Source organism: Rutidosis leptorrhynchoides, chromosome 6 (genome assembly GCF_046630445.1).
Source record: "Rutidosis leptorrhynchoides isolate AG116_Rl617_1_P2 chromosome 6, CSIRO_AGI_Rlap_v1, whole genome shotgun sequence".
In the NCBI taxonomy this organism is placed as follows: domain Eukaryota; kingdom Viridiplantae; phylum Streptophyta; class Magnoliopsida; order Asterales; family Asteraceae; genus Rutidosis; species Rutidosis leptorrhynchoides.
The window spans coordinates 270,551,121-270,568,339 of record NC_092338.1 but is presented as its reverse complement, the minus strand read 5'-3'; positions in this window follow the sequence as shown (position 1 = coordinate 270,568,339).

Sequence of the window (17,219 nt, the reverse complement as noted above, 5' to 3'; positions counted from 1 at the left end):
TCCAAAGTACCGGATGCTTTAGTACTTCGAAATTTATATCATATCCGAAGGGTGTCCTGGAATGATGGGGATATTCTTATATATGCATCTTGTTAATGTCGGTTACCAGGTGTTCACCATATGAATGATTTTTATCTCTATGTATGGGTTGTGTATTGAAATATGAAATGTTGTGGTCTATTGTTACGATTTGATATATATAGGTTAAACCTATAACTCACCAACATTTTTGTTGACGTTTAAAGCATGTTTATTCTCAGGTGAATACTAAGAGCTTCCGCTGTTGCATACTAAAATAAGAACAAGATTTGGAGTCCATGTTTGTATGATATTGTGTAAAAACTGCATTCAAGAAACTGATTTCGATGTAACATAATTGTATTGTAAACCATTATGTAATGGTCGTGTGTAAATAGGATATTTTAGATTATCATTTAATCTACGTAAAGCTTTTTAAACCTTTATTTATGAAATAAAGGTTATGGTTTGTTTTAAAAATGAATGCAGTCTTTGAAAAACGTCTCATATAGAGGTCAAAACCTCGCAACGAAATCGATTAATATGGAACGTTTTTAATCAATAAGAACGGGACATTTCATAGACAATTGAAGATTCACGAGCAGAATTATACGACGCATGATTTGGAATTAGGCGCGGTTGTTTTTGCATTAAAGACTTGGAGGCACTACTTATATTGTAGTGACCCGAACTTTTCCATGTTTATATATATTAATTGAGATTGATATTTACATGATTAAATGTTTCCAACATGTTAAGCAATCAAACTTGTTAAGACTTGATTAATTGAAATATGTTTCATATAGACAATTGACCACCCAAGTTGATCGGTGATTCACGAACGTTAAAACTTATAAAAACTATATGATGACATATATATGGATATATATATATATATATATATAGTTAACATGATACTATGATAAGAAAACATATCATAAAGTATAATAACAATGAACTACATATGTAAAAACAAGACTACTAACTTAATGATTTTTAAACGAGACATATATGTAACGATTATCGTTGTAAAGACATTTAATGTATATATATCATATTAAGAGATATTCATACATGATAATATCATGATAATATAATAATTTAAAATCTCATTTGATATTATAAACATTGGGTTAACAACATTTAACAAGATCGTTAACCTAAAGGTTTCAAAACAACACTTACATGTAACGACTAACGATGACTTAACGACTCAGTTAAAATGTATATACATGTAGCGTTTTAATATGTATTTATACACTTTTGAAAGACTTCAATACACTTATCAAAATACTTCTACTTAACAAAAATGCTTACAATTACATCCTCGTTCAGTTTCATCAACAATTCTACTCGTATGCACCCGTATTCGTACTCGTACAATACACAGCTTTTAGATGTATGTACTATTGGTATATACACTTCAATGATCAGCTCTTAGCAGCCCATGTGAGTCACCTAACACATGTGGGAACCATCATTTGGCAACTAGCATGAAATATCTCATAAAATTACAAAAATATGAGTAATCATTCATGACTTATTTACATGAAAACAAAATTACATATCCTTTATATCTAATCCATACACCAACGACCAAAAACACCTACAAACACTTTCATTCTTCAATTTTCTTCATCTAATTGATCTCTCTCAAGTTCTATCTTCAAGTTCTAAGTGTTCTTCATAAATTCCAAAAGTTCTAGTTTCATAAAATCAAGAATACTTTCAAGTTTGCTAGCTCACTTCCAATCTTGTAAGGTGATCATCCAACCTCAAGAAATCTTTGTTTCTTACAGTAGGTTATCATTCTAATACAAGGTAATAATCATATTCAAACTTTGGTTCAATTTCTATAACTATAACAATCTTATTTCAAGTGATGATCTTACTTGAACTTGTTTTCGTGTCATGATTCTGCTTCAAGAACTTCGAGCCATCCAAGGATCCATTGAAGCTAGATCCATTTTTCTCTTTTCCAGTAGGTTTATCCAAGGAAATTAAGGTAGTAATGATGTTCATAACATCATTCGATTCATACATATAAAGCTATCTTATTCGAAGGTTTAAACTTGTAATCACTAGAACATAGTTTAGTTAATTCTAAACTTGTTCGCAAACAAAAGTTAATCCTTCTAACTTGACTTTTAAAATCAACTAAACACATGTTCTATATCTATATGATATGCTAACTTAATGATTTAAAACCTGGAAACACGAAAAACACCGTAAAACCGGATTTACGCCGTCGTAGTAACACCGCGGGCTGTTTTGGGTTAGTTAATTAAAAACTATGATAAACTTTGATTTAAAAGTTGTTATTCTGAGAAAATGATTTTTATTATGAACATGAAACTATATCCAAAAATTATGGTTAAACTCAAAGTGGAAGTATGTTTTCTAAAATGGTCATCTAGACGTCGTTCTTTCGACTGAAATGACTACCTTTACAAAAACGACTTGTAACTTATTTTTCCGACTATAAACCTATACTTTTTCTGTTTAGATTCATAAAATATAGTTCAATATGAAACCATAGCAATTTGATTCACTCAAAACGGATTTAAAATGAAGAAGTTATGGGTAAAACAAGATTGGATAATTTTTCTCATTTTAGCTACGTGAAAATTGGTAACAAATCTATTCCAACCATAACTTAATCAACTTGTATTGTATATTATGTAATCTTGAGATACCATAGACACGTATACAATGTTTCGACCTATCATGTCGACACATCTATATATATTTCGGAACAACCATAGACACTCTATATGTGAATGTTGGAGTTAGCTATACAGGGTTGAGGTTGATTCCAAAATATATATAGTTTGAGTTGTGATCAATACTGAGATACGTATACACTGGGTCGTGGATTGATTCAAGATAATATTTATCGATTTATTTCTGTACATCTAACTGTGGACAACTAGTTATAGGTTACTAACGAGGACAGCTGACTTAATAAACTTAAAACATCAAAATATATTAAAAGTGTTGTAAATATATTTTGAACATACTTTAATATATATGTATATATTGTTATAGGTTCGTGAATCAACAGTGGCCAAGTCTTACTTCCCGACGAAGTAAAAATCTGTGAAAGTGAGTTATAGTCCCACTTTTAAAATCTAATATTTTTGGGATGAGAATACATGCAGGTTTTATAAATGATTTACAAAATAGACACAAGTACGTGAAACTACATTCTATGGTTGAATTATCGAAATCGAATATGCCCCTTTTTATTAAGTCTGGTAATCTATGAATTAGGGAACAGACACCCTAATTGACGCGAATCCTAAAGATAGATCTATTGGGCCTAACAAACCCCATCCAAAGAACCGGATGCTTTAGTACTTCGAAATTTATATCATATCCGAAGGGTGTCCCGGAATGATGGGGATATTCTTATATATGCATCTTGTTAATGTCGGTTACCAGGTGTTCACCATATGAATGATTTTTATCTCTATGTATGGGATGTGTATTGAAATATGAAATCTTGTGGTCTATTATTATGATTTGATATATATAGGTTAAACCTATAACTCACCAACATTTTTGTTGACGTTTTAAGCATGTTTATTCTCAGGTGATTATTAAGAGCTTCCGCTGTCGCATACTTAAATAAGGACAAGATTTGGAGTCCATGTTTGTATGATATTGTGTAAAAACTGCATTCAAGAAACTTATTTTGTTGTAACATATTTGTATTGTAAACCATTATGTAATGGTCGTGTGTAAACAGGATATTTTAGATTATCATTATTTGATAATCTACGTAAAGCTTTTTAAACCTTTATTGATGAAATAAAGGTTATGGTTTGTTTTAAAATGAATGCAGTCTTTGAAAAACGTCTCATATAGAGCTCAAAACCTCGCAACGAAATCAATTAATATGGAACGTTTTTAATCAATAAGAACGGGACATTTCAGTTGGTATCAGAGCGTTGGTCTTAGAGAACCAGAAAATTTGCATTAGTGTGTCTTATCGAGTTTGTTAGGATGCATTAGTGAGTCTGGACTTCGACCGTGTTTTCTTTAAAAATGATTGCTTAACATTTTTGTTGGAAACTATATATTTTTAACATATGAATATTATGTGATATATTAATCTCTTAACGTGTTTGATATTATGTGATAGATGTCTACCTCTAGAACAAGTCCCATTGACTCACCTAATAATAATGAAGAGTCAAATGTAAATTGGAATGATTTGTGGACTGATTCACAAGTTCCCGAAGAGGAACCGGAAGAAGAGTCGGAACCGGAAGAAGAATCGGAACCGGAAGAAGAATCGGAACCGGATGAAGAAATAGAACCGGTGGGGGAAATAATAAAACGGTTAAGTAAAAGAAAATCCTCAACCAACCGACCAAAGTTAATTATGGTCAATGGTGTTTCCGCCAAGGAAGCAAAATATTGGGAGGATTACCAATTCTCCGATGAATCGGATTCCGACGAGAATTCCGATGATGTTATAGAAATTACCCCAACTGAATTTAAAAAGGCAAAAGAAAATAATAAGGGAAAGGGCATAAAAATAGAGAAATCTAATTCCAACCCCGATGAACTTTATATGTATCGTCAACCCCCGAAGTCCTTAAGTTGTAACAATGACCCGGGAACCTCTAAACCACCAGGTTTTTCTAAACCAATGTGGACAACGACGGCTCGTATTAGGGGAACATCATATATCCCTAGAAACTTGGCAAAACGAACCAAAACCGAAGAAGAAGAAACGAACGTGTCGGAATAAGATAGTTGTATTCGTGTGGTGTAATATATGTAATATAGTATTCTTATGCTTTATGATATATGTAAAAATTGCTTGTATTAATAAGTATTTTTTTTATGAATCTAACTCTTGTCTATTTTACAGTTTAAAAACACAAAATGGATAGACAACCCAATATTTTAAGAGACCTACCCGGAGACATGATTGATGAAATCTTGTCTAGAGTCGGCCAGAATTCTTCGGCACAACTATTTAAGTCGAGATCAGTTTGTAAGACATTCGAAGAACGTTCCAAGAATGTCTTGGTTTATAAGAGACTTTCGTTTGAAAGATGGGGGATATCACATTGGGAAACCCATAAGTTACGATGTGTTTACTTTGACGCATATATTGCGGGGAACCCAAATGCTATTTTACGCAACGGGTTAAGAAATTATTTTGACCCAATATATCCGAATATTGGACTTCGTGATTTAGAAAAAGCGGCTAACATGCAACATAAAGAAGCATGTTATGCTTACGGATTAGTAATGTTCGCTTCTCACCAAAGTGAGAACAAGAACATCGGGCTACAACTATTAAACAAAACGTTTCCACAAGTGACGGAGTCGGTAATTGGGGTAAGAAATGAGGTTTTTAGATTATTACGGGACTGTTGGACATTACGTAACCCTCGTTCCTTTGATGACGTTACAACACGCTGTCTTATCAACGGCCATAACGGTTATGTTGCACAAGACCAAGGATGGGAAGTAGTCCTAGTAAAACCAGAATGCATGACTTGTTTCTGAACGTATGAATTACGTGTCTTTATTGCCTTTGCTGAACGACTTGTGTACTAGCTAGAATTGTCTTCACAACTATCTTGTATCAAAGTTATTGTGTGCTATATTTCATGCTTTATGTAAAATAAGCGGTATTGTAAGTTTGTAAAATATTGTATAAAAGTTTGAACGCGAAATATTATTATAATCAGTTTTTCATATAGAATTGTAGTAGTTGAATTGTATATTAGCTACTAAGTATGAACTTAACGGGTAGGTACTACCCGAATTTAAACTTATAAAACGCTAATATGAAGAAAAAGCTTTTATAAATGAGTTCATATTATGCTACGAAATACTATTAACTACTCTTAATATTCTGTATGATTAACTTGTTCCATTTAACTATTTTGAAGGAAATGGCACCGACTACTCGACACACCGTGAATATGAATGAAGAGGAATTCCGTACTTTTCTAGCTTCAAACATAGCTGCAGTACAGGCTGCGCTACATACCAACAATAACCTTGGATCTAGCAGTACAGGAAATCGTGTAGGATGCACCTACAAAGAATTCACTGCCTGCAAACCTTTGGAATTTGATGGAACCGAAGGACCGATCGGATTGAAACGGTGGACAGAGAAGGTTGAATCGGTGTTTGCCATAAGTAAGTGTACTGAAGAGGACAAAGTGAAGTACGCTACGCATACCTTCACAGGTTCTGCGTTAACATGGTGGAATACCTATCTAGAGCAAGTGGGACAAGATGATGCGTACGCACTACCGTGGTCAGCATTCAAGCACTTGATGAACGAGAAGTACCGTCCCAGAACCGAGGTCAATAAGCTCAAGACAGAACTTAGAGGGTTACGAACCCAAGGATTTGATATTACCACGTACGAAAGACGATTCACAGAATTGTGCCTATTGTGTCCGGGAGCATTCGAAGATGAGGAAGAGAAGATCGACGCGTTTGTGAAAGGATTACCGGAAAGAATCCAAGAAGATATAAGTTCACACGAGCCCGCCTCCATACAACAGGCATGTAGAATGGCTCACAAACTAGTGAACCAGATTGAAGAAAGAATTAAAGAACAGACTGCTGAAGAGGCCAATGTGAAGCAAGTCAAAAGAAAGTGGGAGGAAAACGGTGATAAGAATCACCAATACAACAACAACAGCAATTACAACAATAATCGCAACAATTATCCCAACAATCGCAACATCAATCGCAACTACAATAAACGGCCCAACAACAACAACAACAACAACAACAGCAACTACAACAATCATCCCAACAACAATAATAACCGCAACAACAACAACAATCAGAAGCAGCTATGCCAAAGGTGTGAAAAGAATCACTCGGGGTTCTGCACCAAATTTTGCAACAAGTGTAAAAGAAATGGTCATAGCGCGGCGAAGTGTGAGGTCTACGGACCAGGGGTTAATAGAACGAAAGGAACAAATGGTGTCGGAACGAGTAATGGCGGAGCAAGTAGTGTCGGAGCAAGTTATGCCAATGTAGTTTGTTATAAATGTGGAAAACCAGGCCACATTATTAGAAATTGCCCGAACCAGGAGAACACGAATGGACAAGGCCGTGGAAGAGTTTTCAATATTAATGCGGTAGAGGCACAGGAAGACCCGGAGCTTGTTACGGGTACATTTCTTATTGACAATAAATCTGCTTACGTTTTATTTGATTCGGGTGCGGATAGAAGCTATATGAGTAGAGATTTTTGTGCTAAATTAAGTTGTCCATTGACGCCTTTGGATAGTAAATTTTTACTCGAATTAGCAAATGGTAAATTAATTTCAGCAGATAATATATGTCGGAATCGAGAAATTAAACTGGTTAGCGAAACATTTAAGATTGATTTGATACCAGTAGAGTTAGGGAGTTTTGATGTGATAATCGGTATGGACTGGTTGAAAGAAGTGAAAGCAGAGATCGTTTGTTACAAAAATGCAATTCGCATTATACGAGAAAAAGGAAAACCCTTAATGGTGTACGGAGAAAAGGGCAACACGAAGCTACATCTTATTAGTAATTTGAAGGCACAAAAACTAATAAGAAAAGGTTGCTATGCTGTTCTAGCACACGTCGAGAAAGTACAAACTGAAGAAAAGAGCATCAATGATGTTCCCATTGCAAAAGAATTTCCCGATGTATTTCCGAAAGAATTACCGGGATTACCCCCACATCGATCCGTTGAATTTCAAATAGATCTTGTACCAGGAGCTGCACCAATAGCTCGTGCTCCTTACAGACTCACACCCAGCGAGATGAAAGAACTGCAAAGCCAATTACAAGAACTTTTAGAGCGTGGTTTCATTCGACCAAGCACATCACCGTGGGGAGCTCCTGTTTTGTTTGTCAAGAAGAAAGATGGTACATTCAGGTTGTGTATCGACTACCGAGAGTTGAACAAACTTACCATCAAGAACCGCTACCCACTACCGAGAATCGACGACTTATTTGATCAACTACAAGGCTCGTCTGTTTATTCAAAGATTGACTTACGTTCCGGGTATCATCAAATGCGGGTGAAAGAAGATGATATTCCAAAGACTGCTTTCAGAACACGTTACGGTCATTACGAGTTTATGGTCATGCCGTTTGGTTTAACTAATGCACCAGCTGTGTTCATGGACCTTATGAACCGAGTGTGTGGACCATACCTTGACAAGTTTGTCATTGTTTTCATTGATGACATACTTATTTACTCAAAGAATGACCAAGAACACGGTGAACATTTGAGAAAGGTGTTAGAAGTATTGAGGAAGGAAGAATTGTACGCTAAGTTTTCAAAGTGTGCATTTTGGTTGGAAGAAGTTCAATTCCTCGGTCACATAGTGAACAAAGAAGGTATTAAGGTGGATCCGGCAAAGATAGAAACTGTTGAAAAGTGGGAAACCCCGAAAACTCCGAAACACATACGCCAGTTTTTAGGACTAGCTGGTTACTACAGAAGGTTCATCCAAGACTTTTCCAGAATAGCAAAACCCTTGACTGCATTAACGCATAAAGGGAAGAAATTTGAATGGAATGATGAACAAGAGAAAGCGTTTCAGTTATTGAAGAAAAAGCTAACTACGGCACCTATATTGTCATTGCCTGAAGGGAATGATGATTTTGTGATTTATTGTGATGCATCAAAGCAAGGTCTCGGTTGTGTATTAATGCAACGAACGAAGGTGATTGCTTATGCGTCTAGACAATTGAAGATTCGCGAACAAAATTATACGACGCATGATTTGGAATTAGGCGCGGTTGTTTTTGCATTAAAGACTTGGAGGCACTACTTATATGGGGTCAAAAGTATTATATATACCGACCACAAAAGTCTTCAACACATATTTAATCAGAAACAACTGAATATGAGGCAGCGTAGGTGGATTGAATTATTGAATGATTACGACTTTGAGATTCGTTACCACCCGGGGAAGGCAAATGTGGTAGCCGATGCCTTGAGCAGGAAGGACAGAGAACCCATTCGAGTAAAATCTATGAATATAATGATTCATAATAACATTACTACTCAAATAAAGGAGGCGCAACAAGGAGTTTTAAAAGAGGGAAATTTAAAGGATGAAATACCCAAAGGATCGGAGAAGCATCTTAATATTCGGGAAGACGAAACCCGGTATAGGGCTGAAAGGATTTGGGTACCAAAATTTAGAGATATGATTGAAATGGTACTTAGAGAAGCTCATAAAACCAGATACTCAATACATCCTGGAACGGGGAAGATGTACAAGGATCTCAAGAAACATTTTTGGTGGCCGGGTATGAAAGCCGATGTTGCTAAATACGTAGGAGAATGTTTGACGTGTTCTAAGGTCAAAGCTGAGCATCAGAAACCATCAGGTCTACTTCAACAACCCGAAATCCCGGAATGGAAATGGGAAAACATTACCATGGATTTCATCACTAAATTGCCAAGGACTGCAAGTGGTTTTGATACTATTTGGGTAATAGTTGATCGTCTCACCAAATCAGCACACTTCCTACCAATAAGAGAAGATGACAAGATGGAGAAGTTAGCAAGACTGTATTTGAAGGAAGTCGTCTCCAGACATGGAATACCAATCTCTATTATCTCTGATAGGGATGGCAGATTTATTTCAAGATTCTGGCAGACATTACAGCAAGCATTAGGAACTCGTCTAGACATGAGTACTGCCTATCATCCACAAACTGATGGGCAGAGTGAAAGGACGATACAAACGCTTGAAGACATGCTACGAGCATGTGTTATTGATTTCGGAAACAGTTGGGATCGACATCTACCATTAGCAGAATTTTCCTACAACAACAGCTACCATTCAAGCATTGAGATGGCGCCGTTTAAAGCACTTTATGGTAGAAAGTGCAGGTCTCCAATTTGTTGGAGTGAAGTGGGGGATAGACAGATTACGGGTCCGGAGATTATACAAGAAACTACCGAGAAGATCATCCAAATTCAACAACGGTTGAAAACCGCCCAAAGTCGACAAAAGAGCTACGCTGACATTAAAAGAAAAGATATAGAATTTGAAATTGGAGAGATGGTCATGCTTAAAGTTGCACCTTGGAAAGGCGTTGTTCGATTTGGTAAACGAGGGAAATTAAATCCAAGGTATATTGGACCATTCAAGATTATTGATCGTGTCGGACCAGTAGCTTACCGACTAGAGTTACCTCAACAACTCGCAGCTGTACATAACACTTTCCACGTCTCGAATTTAAAGAAATGTTTTGCTAAAGAAGATCTCACTATTCCGTTAGATGAAATCCAAATCAACGAAAAACTTCAATTCATCGAAGAACCCGTCGAAATAATGGATCGTGAGGTTAAAAGACTTAAGCAAAACAAGATACCAATTGTTAAGGTTCGATGGAATGCTCGTAGAGGACCCGAGTTCACCTGGGAGCGTGAAGATCAGATGAAGAAGAAATACCCGCATCTATTTCCAGAAGATTCGTCAACACCTTCAACAGCTTAAAATTTCGGGACGAAATTTATTTAACGGGTAGGTACTGTAGTGACCCGAACTTTTCCATGTTTATATATATTAATTGAGATTGATATTTACATGATTAAATGTTTCCAACATGTTAAGCAATCAAACTTGTTAAGACTTGATTAATTGAAATATGTTTCATATAGACAATTGACCACCCAAGTTGATCGGTGATTCACGAACGTTAAAACTTATAAAAACTATATGATGACATATATATGGATATATATATATATATATAGTTAACATGATACTATGATAAGAAAACATATCATAAAGTATAATAACAATGAACTACATATGTAAAAACAAGACTACTAACTTAATGATTTTTAAACGAGACATATATGTAACGATTATCGTTGTAAAGACATTTAATGTATATATATCATATTAAGAGATATTCATACATGATAATATCATGATAATATAATAATTTAAAATCTCATTTGATATTATAAACATTGGGTTAACAACATTTAACAAGATCGTTAACCTAAAGGTTTCAAAACAACACTTACATGTAACGACTAACGATGACTTAACGACTCAGTTAAAATGTATATACATGTAGTGTTTTAATATGTATTTATACACTTTTGAAAGACTTCAATACACTTATCAAAATACTTCTACTTAACAAAAATGCTTACAATTACATCCTCGTTCAGTTTCATCAACAATTCTACTCGTATGCACCCGTATTCGTACTCGTACAATACACAGCTTTTAGATGTATGTACTATTGGTATATACACTTCAATGATCAGCTCTTAGCAGCCCATGTGAGTCACCTAACACATGTGGGAACCATCATTTGGCAACTAGCATGAAATATCTCATAAAATTACAAAAATATGAGTAATCATTCATGACTTATTTACATGAAAACAAAATTACATATCCTTTATATCTAATCCATACACCAACGACCAAAAACACCTACAAACACTTTCATTCTTCAATTTTCTTCATCTAATTGATCTCTCTCAAGTTCTATCTTCAAGTTCTAAGTGTTCTTCATAAATTCCAAAAGTTCTAGTTTCATAAAATCAAGAATACTTTCAAGTTTGCTAGCTCACTTCCAATCTTGTAAGGTGATCATCCAACCTCAAGAAATCTTTGTTTCTTACAGTAGGTTATCATTCTAATACAAGGTAATAATCATATTCAAACTTTGGTTCAATTTCTATAACTATAACAATCTTATTTCAAGTGATGATCTTACTTGAACTTGTTTTCGTGTCATGATTCTGCTTCAAGAACTTCGAGCCATCCAAGGATCCATTGAAGCTAGATCCATTTTTCTCTTTTCCAGTAGGTTTATCCAAGGAAATTAAGGTAGTAATGATGTTCATAACATCATTCGATTCATACATATAAAGCTATCTTATTCGAAGGTTTAAACTTGTAATCACTAGAACATAGTTTAGTTAATTCTAAACTTGTTCGCAAACAAAAGTTAATCCTTCTAACTTGACTTTTAAAATCAACTAAACACATGTTCTATATCTATATGATATGCTAACTTAATGATTTAAAACCTGGAAACACGAAAAACACCGTAAAACCGGATTTACGCCGTCGTAGTAACACCGCGGGCTGTTTTGGGTTAGTTAATTAAAAACTATGATAAACTTTGATTTAAAAGTTGTTATTCTGAGAAAATGATTTTTATTATGAACATGAAACTATATCCAAAAATTATGGTTAAACTCAAAGTGGAAGTATGTTTTCTAAAATGGTCATCTAGACGTCGTTCTTTCGACTGAAATGACTACCTTACAAAAACGACTTGTAACTTATTTTTCCGACTATAAACCTATACTTTTTCTGTTTAGATTCATAAAATATAGTTCAATATGAAACCATAGCAATTTGATTCACTCAAAACGGATTTAAAATGAAGAAGTTATGGGTAAAACAAGATTGGATAATTTTTCTCATTTTAGCTACGTGAAAATTGGTAACAAATCTATTCCAACCATAACTTAATCAACTTGTATTGTATATTATGTAATCTTGAGATACCATAGACACGTATACAATGTTTCGACCTATCATGTCGACACATCTATATATATTTCGGAACAACCATAGACACTCTATATGTGAATGTTGGAGTTAGCTATACAGGGTTGAGGTTGATTCCAAAATATATATAGTTTGAGTTGTGATCAATACTGAGATACGTATACACTGGGTCGTGGATTGATTCAAGATAATATTTATCGATTTATTTCTGTACATCTAACTGTGGACAACTAGTTATAGGTTACTAACGAGGACAGCTGACTTAATAAACTTAAAACATCAAAATATATTAAAAGTGTTGTAAATATATTTTGAACATACTTTAATATATATGTATATATTGTTATAGGTTCGTGAATCAACAGTGGCCAAGTCTTACTTCCCGACGAAGTAAAAATCTGTGAAAGTGAGTTATAGTCCCACTTTTAAAATCTAATATTTTTGGGATGAGAATACATGCAGGTTTTATAAATGATTTACAAAATAGACACAAGTACGTGAAACTACATTCTATGGTTGAATTATCGAAATCGAATATGCCCCTTTTTATTAAGTCTGGTAATCTATGAATTAGGGAACAGACACCCTAATTGACGCGAATCCTAAAGATAGATCTATTGGGCCTAACAAACCCCATCCAAAGAACCGGATGCTTTAGTACTTCGAAATTTATATCATATCCGAAGGGTGTCCCGGAATGATGGGGATATTCTTATATATGCATCTTGTTAATGTCGGTTACCAGGTGTTCACCATATGAATGATTTTTATCTCTATGTATGGGATGTGTATTGAAATATGAAATCTTGTGGTCTATTATTATGATTTGATATATATAGGTTAAACCTATAACTCACCAACATTTTTGTTGACGTTTTAAGCATGTTTATTCTCAGGTGATTATTAAGAGCTTCCGCTGTCGCATACTTAAATAAGGACAAGATTTGGAGTCCATGTTTGTATGATATTGTGTAAAAACTGCATTCAAGAAACTTATTTTGTTGTAACATATTTGTATTGTAAACCATTATGTAATGGTCGTGTGTAAACAGGATATTTTAGATTATCATTATTTGATAATCTACGTAAAGCTTTTTAAACCTTTATTGATGAAATAAAGGTTATGGTTTGTTTTAAAATGAATGCAGTCTTTGAAAAACGTCTCATATAGAGCTCAAAACCTCGCAACGAAATCAATTAATATGGAACGTTTTTAATCAATAAGAACGGGACATTTCATATATGGGGTCAAAAGTATTATATATACCGACTACAAAAGTCTTCAACACATATTTAATCAGAAACAACTGAATATGAGGCAGCGTAGGTGGATTGAATTGTTGAATGATTACGACTTTGAGATTCGTTACCACCCGGGGAAGGCAAATGTGGTAGCCGACGCCTTGAGCAGAAAGGACAGAAAACCCATTCGAGTAAAATCTATGAATATAATGATTCACACTAACCTTACTACTCAAATAAAGGAGGCGCAACAAGGAGTTTTAAAAGAGGGAAATTTAAAGGATGAAATACCCAAAGGATCGGAGAAGCAACTTAATATTCGGGAAGACGGAACCCGGTATAGGGCTGAAAGAATTTGGGTACCAAAATTTGGAGATATGAGAGAAATGGTACTTAGAGAAGCTCATAAAACCAGATACTCAATACATCCTGGAACGGGGAAGATGTACAAGGATCTCAAGAAATATTTTTGGTGGCCGGGTATGAAAGCCGATGTTGCTAAATACGTAGGAGAATGTTTGACGTGTTCTAAGGTCAAAGCGGAGCATCAGAAACCATCAGGTCTACTTCAACAACCTGAAATCCCGGAATGGAAATGGGAAAACATTACCATGGATTTCATCACTAAATTACCAAGGACTGCAAGTGGTATTGATACTATTTGGGTAATAGTTGATCATCTCACCAAATCAGCACACTTCCTGCCAATAAGAGAAGATGACAAGATGGAGAAGTTAGCATGACTGTATTTGAAGGAAGTCGTCTCCAGACATGGAATACCAATCTCTATTATCTCTGATAGGGATGGCAGATTTATTTCAAGATTCTGACAGACATTACAGCAAGCATTAGGAACTCGTCTACACATGAGTACTGTCTATCATCCACAAACTGATGGGCAGAGCGAAAGGACAATACAAACGCTTGAAGACATGCTACAAGCATGTGTTATTGATTTCGGAAACAGTTGGGATCGACATCTACCGTTAGCAGAATTTTTCTACAACAATAGCTACCATTCAAGCATTGAGATGGCGCCGTTTGAAGCACTTTATGGTAGAAAGTGCAGGTCTCCGATTTGTTGGAGTGAAGTGGGGGATAGACAGATTACGGGTCCGTAGATAGTACAAGAAACTACCGAGAAGATTATCCAAATTCAACAACGGTTAAAAACTGCCAAAAGTCGACAAAAGAGCTACGCCGACATTAAAAGAAAAGATATAGAATTTGAAATTGGAGAGATGGTCATCCTTAAGGTTGCACCTTGGAAAGGCATTATTCGATTTGGTAAACGAGGGAAATTAAATCCAAGATATATTGGACCATTCAAGATTATTGATCGTGTCGAACCAGTAGCTTACCGACTTGAATTACCTCAACAACTCGCGACTGTACATAACACTTTCCACGTCTCTAATTTGAAGAAATGTTTTTTTAAAGAAGATCTCACTATTCCGTTAGACGAAATCCAAATCAACGAAAAACTTCAATTCATCGAAGAACCCGTCGAAATAATGGATCGTGAGGTTAAAAGACTTAAACGAAACAAGATACCAATTGTTAAGGTTCGATTGAATGCTCGTAGAGGACCCGAGTTCACCTGGGAACGAGAAGATCAGATGAAGAAGAAATACCCGCACTTATTTCCAGAAGATACGTCAACACCTTCAACTGCTTAAAATTTCGGGACGAAATTTATTTAACGGGTAGGTACTGTAGTGACCCGAACTTTTCCATGTTTATATATATTAAATGAAATTATTATTTACATGATTAAGTGTTTCCAACATGTTAAGCAATCAAACTTGTTAAGACTTGATTAATTGAAATAGGTTTTATATAGACAATTGACCACCCAAGTTGACCGGTGATTCACGAACGTTAAAACTTGTAAAAACTTCATGATTATATACATATGGATATATATATAGTTAACTTGATATTATGATAAGTAAGTATCTCATTAAGTATTTTAACAATGAGTTATATACATAAAATTGAGTTTATAGAATTAAGAAACTCAAAACGATATATATAACGATTATCGTTATAACAACGTCTTACTAAATACATATGAATCATATTAAGATATTGATACACTATGTTTAATCATGATAAATGATAAGTAAACATGTCATTAAGTGTATTAACACATATGTAAAAACAAGACTACTAACTTAATGATTTCGAAACGAGACATATATGTAACGATTATCGTTGTAACAACATTTAACTGTATATATATCATACTAAGATATATTAATATATCATAATATCATGATAATATAATAATTTAACATCTCTTTAGATATAATAAACAATGGGTTAACAACATTTAACAAGATCGTTAACCTAAAGGTTTCAAAACAACATTTACATGTAACGACTAACGATGACTTAACGACTTAGTTAAAATGTATATACATGTAGTGTTTTAATATGTATTCATACACTTTTGAAAGACTTCAAGACACTTATCAAAATACTTCTACTTAACAAAAATGCTTACAATTACATCCTCGTTCAGTTTCATCAACAATTCTACTCGTATGCACCCGTATTCGTACTCGTACAATACACAGCTTTTAGATGTATGTACTATTGGTATATACACTCCAATGATTAGCTCTTAGCATCCCATGTGAGTCACCTAACACATGTGGGAACTATCATTTGGCAACTAGCATGAAATATCTCATAAAATTACAAAAATATTAGTAATCATTCATGACTTATTTACATGTAAACAAAATTACACATCCTTTATATCTAATCCATATACCAACGACCAAAAACACCTACAAACACTTTAATTCTTTAATTTTTTTCATCTAATTGATCTCTCTCAAGTTCTATCTTCAAGTTCTAAGTGTTCTTCATAAATTCTATAAGTTCTAGTTTCATAAAATCAAGAATACTTCCAAGTTTGCTAGCTTATTTCCAATCTTGTAAAATGATCATCCAACCTCAAGAAATCTTTCTTATTTACAGTAAGATATCTTTCTAATATAAAGTAATACTCATATTCAAACTTTGAATCAATTTCTATAACTATAACAATCTTATTTCGAGTGGAAATCTTACTTGAACTTGTTTTCGTGTCATGATTCTGCTTCAAGAACTTTCAAGCCATCCAAGGATCCTTTGAAGCTAGATCTATTTTTCTCATTTCCAGTAGGTTTATCCACAAAACCTAAGGTAGTAATGATGTTCATAACATCATTCGATTCATATATATAAAACTACCTTATTCGAAGGTTTAAACTTGAAATCGCTAGAACATAGTTTAGTTAATTCTAAACTTGTTCGCAAACAAAAGTTAATCCTTCTAACTTGACTTTTAAAATTAACTAAACACATGTTCTATATCTATATGATATGCTAACTTAATGATTTAAAACCTGAAAC